Here is an 8,189-nt window from a genome sequence, read left to right on the forward strand (position 1 = left end):
CATATTTTTCTCTTTGATTTTTATTTTTAACTTAAAAAGAATTTGAGTTCAAAAAAATGAATACAGTATTTTAGCAGGTGAATGGCACTCTCCCACTTCAAACCTTAGATGATGCCCTATTGTCAACAAATGAAATCAAATTCCTTGAGTGAAATTCTCACTCTGGCCCTAGTTTCTCTTTCCCATGTTATCCCCTGTCACTTCCTCCTACTCTAATTACCCAGGCTTCTTCCAAGAGCCTTGAAAATGCTGAATACTCTCATGCCTCTTGTATTACCACTTATGTTGATGTTCCTTCTCTCTCTTCTGCCTGTTAACCATGACTTTATTATAATTTCTTCAACATGACCTCATTACCCTCTCTCTTTCCTCCTAGAAAGGTATCTGTTCTCCTCACTTCCAACAGTCTACTTATTTCTGGTTTTGCCTACAGTCTTATTTAACTTCATATGTGTCTTGTTTTCCCAATCATTAAAAGTTTTAGAGTGAGGTCATTGCAAAGAGCTTATGGGACCAAAACCAGGAGCTCTTAATGCTGTGACCTAAGATTGAAGTTCTCCATAAAATGTAATAGACACTTAATAGTGCTATGTTTTCCTGACAGCTATAAGATAAAACTACTTATATCAGTGATTAGTGTGTGGGAAAGTAAATAAAATAATTGTTCTAAAAAAAAGTTTTAGAGCAATAGAGGAATGATTCTTACATTTCTTTTAAACTTCTCATGTTACCTGACACAGGTACACATAATATAGCTGTTCCATAAATGTTGAATAAAATGGAGGAAAAGAAAGCATCCCAGCCATCTGCTTTGACTATGTGCCAGCTTTAAGTTTTCTTTTTAAATCTGCCACGTCTATCTCTTGACTGAGCACTTTTTCATATATGCATGTCTTCACTGCCTTCAGTTCTAGTCAGTTGACCAACATTGATAGTGCTTTTCCATGCCCAATTCACAGGCAGGAGGCAGCTGAAGCTAGACTTATAGGCATAAACGAAGGAGAGCAAAAATTTTCTGAACATTGCTTTCAGGATGTCTGAATGTCCCACATTAAGGTTAGATTAAAATGCTGTGAAAAAACAATGAGTGGCCTGAAGCTAGCCTAGAGAGAATGCAGTCAAGACTTAGACTCTATCTAATTAATCTTCTTTTAGATAGAGATACTGTATTATTCAAAGTTTAAAGTGGAGTTGTGGAAAAAATTGACAGTTCAATACAGCTTTTATTTTTCTGGATGTCTTCTAAGTGACAAATTAAGTCTTAGGAGGTTGATCTACTTTCTCAAAATAAATGCAGTTGACTTTCCTCTCCAGTGATTTCCCTCAGGAATAACAGATGAGAACAATTTATTATGGGTAAATGAAGAAATGAAAGAATGATTTTTTTTAATGTTATGGAAGCTACTTACTACTTAGATTTTAGATCATTCTTACCAACTATTCCCAGAACATGTATTTACATAACAGTAGTATACTTCAGAACACAAACACACAAGCGCTTTTGCCCTTAAATTGGAAAATAGACATGAAGGCTCTACTTTTGTTGACTGACATATACCTTCGATTCCAAGCTACAAAATTCTACAAAATCATTTACAATATACTGGGGTGACCTTTCTCACATTCTTTCCTGGCATTCTTAAATATTTCAAGGTAGGCCAAAAAATCAAACTGTCCTAGTTAGGATGAGTTCATCCTGCTGAGAAATAGAAGTTTTTCCAAAGTAAAAATAGTCCATGAAGTCAACTGCTCAAGATCTGGGGATCAGGATCATGAAGCTGCCTACCTCTTGGGCTACTTAGTTTCCCCAAAATGTCAAAAGCATCAGTTTTTGTTATCCTTAGCACAATTAAAACCTATCTGATTCAAAAATATTTTGAGAGGTAGTCATGCACATGTTAATCACATCCTAAATGTCTTCTGTCTTGGACAAACACTGGAGAGCATTGCAGAAATAGTCCTTGACAGAGTGTTCTGATCCTGAAGTCATGTTCCAGTGAATGAAATTTAGATTATTAAGAGGGCTTCCAAATTATAATTTCCATCTAATTTTTTATTTTAGTATATGATTTCTAGAAATGTGGATGTTGGAAGACAGCATAAATTTTCTTATCATTCAACCTGTAAAATTCTAATTGCTTTCCCTAACACCTTGTTTCTTCTCTTCTATTTTCCACAATGCAGACCAAAGTATCTCTCTAAAATGCTACTCTGATCATATCACTCTACTATTTAAAATCCATCAAAGGTCCTCTGTTGCTTTAGGATGAAGTCCAAATTCCTTATCTTGGCTTACTGACCCTGCAGGATTCAGCCCTGGCTTATCTCTCCAATTTCTCATCTTTCCCACCTGTCATCACCTATCATCTCCACACATCCTCTGCTTTCCAGCTCTGCTGACAAGCTCCTTGTCCTCTATGCTCTTGTCTCTGTCTCTTCAGCATTCTTTTCCCTCCTACTCCTGCTCCTATCTCACACACTCATTTAATGTAGACTTCAGTACGTGTGTTTGCACAAACATGTAAAAATAAATGCATTCAGTGGGGTGAAGAACAAAGTTTAACTATTACACACTACAAATTCTGTAGTGATTTACAGGCCAACATGTAATTCTAAACACTGTCCTATTTTTGTCTTCTTTTCCACCCCCTACCCGTCCAAAGCCAGTTTAAATGTTTGACATATTATGAAATAACTTCTATTTCAAATTTAAAGTGTTCTGATCATGTCTTTAATTGAATACTAATGAGATTGGAAGTACTCAGCCATATCTCTGTGTTTTATTTCAATTGATCTTGACTATGCATTATACAATAACATTAACAAGATATTTAATTAACTGAAGAGGTCATTTAATTGTTTCATTTGCTGCATGAGCAGGTGACGGGGAACATGCCCTCTGAGGCCAGCTTGCTGCTGGCAGGGCTACTCACACACACACAAAAAAACCTCACTGCCATGCTAATCCTGGACAGAAGTTTAGGGAAGGGTCATTTTACATATTCTGAAGATATGAACTTTGATGCCAGCATAATTCAAAGAAGGTGCTGGTAAGATTGCATAATTACATATGGTTATTTTAATTGTTCGCAACAGTGTGTTTTGATATAAAGATATAAAGGAAAGTGTGTGAAATAGATTACACCTGGAAGAGTTTAAAACACTTGAAATGGTTTTTATTTTTGCTAAAGGGGGTATCAGAATCTTGTACACAATTGACTCCTTCTGTGGTCCCTGGCTTGGCCTATGGCTTTAAGAGATGTATTAGTCAACCACTCAAGTTTCTGTACAATGGTGCCTCTCCCACAAGGAGCCATAACATGGATAGTCCCTGTGTTCTGGTGACCCCTAGAGAGCCACAGCTGGTGGGATGAAGCTTTTGCCAACCTGGAAAAACAACTCAGCATCTGAGGACCAGTGACAGTTGGACCATTCCTGCAATTGCTGGCTCCTGCTTCACAGACAAATAAGGACAGCAGCCCAAGGGGTTAGGGGACATGGGTGACTGCCAATGACTCTGTGCCTGAGCCAAGTTCATGGGTCCTATGGGAATTTTTACTCCAGTGTCTCATCTGCTTCCTGAAAACTCCTATATTCATAAACCCAGTACTATAATGCCACTCCCATGCCTCCCAAAAATCAGGGTGCTTAGGTCTGGATATAAGTGGCAGAAGGCTAGGGGTATACAAACCACTAGATAAAATATGTACATTTTTCTAAAATATTCAAATAAATATTGCTTAAATTGCAGAATTGTTCCTATTGTCTGATTTTAAGAGACCCTTGGATGTCTGAGACTTACTTGTTCAAATTCACAGCTCAAAAATCTGAAAAGATTTCAGGTAGGGTTGGCCTGGAGGGACTGAGGTGATAAGTCAGGAGGATGTTCACACCCACGTGTGCTGTGCTGGCCCCTCGTATTTATCTGGTGAGAACAGGGGCAGGCACATTGTGCAGGGGAGGGCCACCAGCATGTGTTCCGAGTCTACAGGGATTGAGGGGAGCAGTATTCCTATTCTCTATACCTCCATCTGTCATGAGGATGCAGCTGAGCTCTGCTGTCTACCCTGTTTGTCCAGATGTCTTTATCTTTCAGGGAAGCTGTCATCTTATGTCCAGTCTATCAGCCCATGCCCAGCCTATCAACCTGAAGCTATCATTGCCATTTGTCAATATGGGAGGAGTACTAAAATAAATTCACATATACTATGCAGTAAGTTATAAAATTGCCTGAATTTTAAGACAAAGCATGAGATTTCAAGAACAGAGTCAATGTTTCAGGGTGGCTTTGGGTAGGCCTGAAGTGAGATTGGGAAGAGTGTGGTTGGTGCCCCAGGATGGGGAGACGATGCAAATTCATTGTCCTCTGGCCTTAGGAACATCTTGGTATAAAAGCTGTAGGAGCAGCTTCCCTGAGCCCACACCAAGAGCAGATGACAAGGCCAGCTCTTTGTAGACTGCAGTGCTGGACCCAGATGAAAGGCAGCGATGGGGTTGTCATGGAGTTCAGACCAGGAACCACAGACCCTCTGCTGGGGTCTGGGTCCCAGTTCTGCTTCCTATTGCACCATCTCAAGCAAAGTACCTCTGGGCACCTCAGTATCCTCATCTGAGAAAAGAAAGATAACAGTCATAGCCCTACCTCATATAGAGGTCGTAAAGGTTAAATGGGTTAATTCATATAACACTCTTGAAAAGTGCCTGACATACAGTAATAACTCAGTAACTGTGGGCCCAGTGCAACAATGGTCTTCATAGTGCACACTTGCAGACAAATGGCATGGAGGACCATTGGACCTTCCTGGCCTTTTAGTAAAGCCTTTGGAACTCAGTCAAGACCTTAAACCAAGTGCACTAGGATCCCTGGTTTGACTAGGATAGTTCTCCCATCACCCTGTCAGACTGGCAACTTCAAAGATGAAATTGAAAGATACACATGCATCCTGAAAGTATAAAACACATTGAGCTTCAGTTATCACTGCTGAAGACATCTCTTCAAATGAAAGATCTGTAATCCTATAGAAAATGAGTAAAACTTGTGGAGGGTTGATTATTCTAAGGGCCACTCCATGTTTTGGTGTGAGACTGTCTATACTGTGGTAGGAGAAGGGCGAGAAGTCACAGCAACAGCCAGCCTGAGGAATCTTACAAGACCATTGTTTCCGTCAGGTATAAAAAAAGTCAACTAACATTTCCTGATCCTCAAGGAGACTTTGGAACTCTGAGAAGAAAAGTGACTTAGAAGGGGTCTGAGTTCTAAAGGAAGACAATGATAAGGACTTTGTTCATCATCAGAAGACAGAGGAGCTATACTTTGTTGGAGTCCAGCACCAAACACCTGATGCCCAGGGCACCGAGCTATACCCAACAGATACCACACAGACAGACAGCCATGCCCCCTGGGGACACTCCTTTTCCAGTGCCAGAAAGCACATTGGCCCCCTTTGCCCCAGGAACTTAATGTCGCCTCTAAAAAAAAAAAAACCATCAAGTTAAAGTGGAGAGAAAAGAAACCCCAGGAAACATTTATCCCACCATGATAAGCTTTGAACTTGACAGCAATTTTAAAAATGACATTTAAGGGTAGGTGGGGGAAAAAATATCCCTGGATTAGATCGAATATGACAAAATGAGAAGGTTAGCAAAGTTGAGTTCAGTATTTTAAAATAATATCACGCTTGTTCACATTCAAGTTCATGGTCATCTGAACTCAGGATTTGTAACACATGCCAAAGGAAGAACAAGAAAAGTAGTATTGGAGTGTTTGAGAAAAAAGTGGGAAAGCAGCAAGCCGTTATCATCATGGGAGTCCATATGCAACCCTCCTATAAGAGGGTTGATAGCAGGAACACTGCACTAAAGCCAGCTAGAAAGCCACTTGTGACTTGAAATTTTACTTTAGAAAATTCACAAAGGTAGCAGTACATATAGAGCAGAGAGGGTGATATGGGCAGTCAGGCACCAGCAAAGAAGCTGACTATTAGGAGGTAAAAGCAAGAGAAGTTGCTGTTTGACACCTGATGAAGGAGAGAGCAAAGGAGGGGTAAAGATTCAGGGTAACCGGTGGACAGCTCCTTTGGAGAACTCAACTCATAGGAGTATCATTCATTAGTTTTACCAAGAAAGGCTGGGGCTGAGGGGACAGTAGTCTCATGGTGACAGGGAATAAGGGAGGCACCTGTGGAAAATTCAGTTAGATAGTTCGGCTCACCAGAAATTCAGCACACAGATCTAGGAAGTCATTAATGTCTATCTAGATGGATGCTGAAGTCCTGTCAGTGTGAGATAGCCCAGCAGAAAAGCACAGAGTGAAGGGCCTGCCAGGGCAGAGATGTAGGGAGGATGAACCTTCAGCAGGAAGGGAAGAGAAGCCCGTAATGAGCTCTGGTGATGAGCCGCCAGAGGGGTGGGCAAGGAACTGGGAGTGAGTGGGCTCAAGGAAGTGAATGTAGAGTTTCAGGAGGGAATGGGCAGCTGGGTAGTTGCCCAGAGAGCCTGGGGAGCTGGCAACTTTGGAGTGAAAGGCTCTAGGCTATACCACTTTCTTCATTTCTTTTTTCTCCTGTGGTTGCATGACTGCAGCTGAGCTCTGGTTGCTAGAGACTGCCTTGACTGAACCACCAACCAAGCTGGGGCATTGTTTTTGTGTTTCTCCCACAGCTCTCCTCATTTAGTAAGAACGAGTTAATTAGCCTGATAGTGACTAGAGAATGGCAAGAACTATGTGGGGAGCCATGTCAGCCTATTCAACATTCCCCAGCTCCCCTCTTTCTGTGAGACTCTCACGTTTTCAGCACCTCTTTTGAGGTTTGATGCTGGAACTCCTGAAGTCTCTAAAATATGAGTTGGAAGAAAGCCCCAAAAGTCTAAACTCAGGATTGACTCAAGAATTGACAGGTAGCCTTATTCAAATTCATAAGAGCTTTAATAGGAGAAGCTTACATACAAAGGTGGCCAGCCTGGAAGAATCCATACCCCTCCCAGGACAGGATCCCTTTGTATAGGGGGTTAATAGTAAAATCATATGGTGGGTAATCAGGGAGGCCACCAGAAAGAACAATGCATTCCTAAGTGAACAGATAACATTGAGCAGTTATTATACTCTATACATCCATTAACCTCTTTCCTGGGGGCATGACATTTATCTTTGGGTATTCTGGTTTTCTGTTGGTCAGTCCAGCATGAGGCTACAGAGAGTTAAACAGTCACAGAGAATTAAACAAAGCCCAGCATTTCCCAGATGCCTTTTCTGCTGAAGGCATATTGCTTCTAAAGTGAGTTATTCTACACATGTTAGAGAAATATTGCCAACATAGAAACTCTATTAACCCTGAGAATTATACCAGGGTGGTAAGTGCCCTTTCTTAATATTGCTCCCTAAACAGGATAGGTTCATGTTTTGAATTGTTTTCAAACATTTCTCATAGACATTTGTCTCCTTAGGAGTTGGATAGCAGCACTCAGTGCAAACCTTTGGTTTCTAGACCTATATATATTTCAGCCCCTTTTTCACCTCACTACATGGGCCACTTATCACTTTATTTTTTAGTCACAAATGGAAACAAAGTGAGTTAATGAAACTCTGTGCAATTCTCCTCAGAGGATGTGTTTAAAGAGGTTTCCCTGCCAGTCCCCTCTAGCCACACTCAGATGTAGGGACTGAAGCTCCCAGCTGTGAGCTCAGCTCCATGTCCTTCCTGATCTTCACACTTCAGTATGGTACTTGAGGCATCTCCAGGGCTTTCTGAGACACCCATTGGTCCACCAAGTCTGTTTTTAATCTCAGCATGATGACTAATGTGAATCTTATTTTTCTGATTGTATTACAATTTGTCACCTGGGATGGGGACTCATACTCACTTTGTCCCATTGCCTCACCTGTTCATGGCCTTCTCCTTTTTTCTCTCAAGAGACCTTCAAGAGGCACTGAATCTAGCATGCCTCTCCTCTATATATCTATTGTTTATCCATTCAACAAATACTTTCATGCCAGACCCTGTGACATAATGAATTAAAATACAGTCCTTGCCTCCTGGAACTTGCAGCCTTGTGATGTAGACAAACAAGAGGATGGACATAACGCTGCTGTGATAAAGACTTTGATGGAGTGGGAAGGTGTATAACCCTGCACTGTGAGTCAAGAAAGAACAGCTAAATTGAATAGTGATGAATGAGTAAGGTGGAAGGGG

The 8,189-nt window shown here is 41.0% G+C and overlaps 1 non-coding gene across 1 annotated transcript; it reads left to right on the forward strand.

Moving 5' to 3' along the window:
* Positions 1-488: 488 nt before the first annotated feature.
* On the forward strand, positions 489-612 carry LOC150012376 (small nucleolar RNA SNORA25). Its single transcript, XR_016511027.1, has one exon. It is a non-coding gene; the product is annotated as a small nucleolar RNA SNORA25 (small nucleolar RNA).
* Positions 613-8,189: the final 7,577 nt, after the last annotated feature.

Source organism: Furipterus horrens, unplaced genomic scaffold, assembly GCF_987537825.1.
Source record: "Furipterus horrens unplaced genomic scaffold, mFurHor1.1.pri manual_scaffold_4, whole genome shotgun sequence".
Taxonomy (NCBI): Eukaryota; Metazoa; Chordata; class Mammalia; order Chiroptera; family Furipteridae; genus Furipterus; species Furipterus horrens.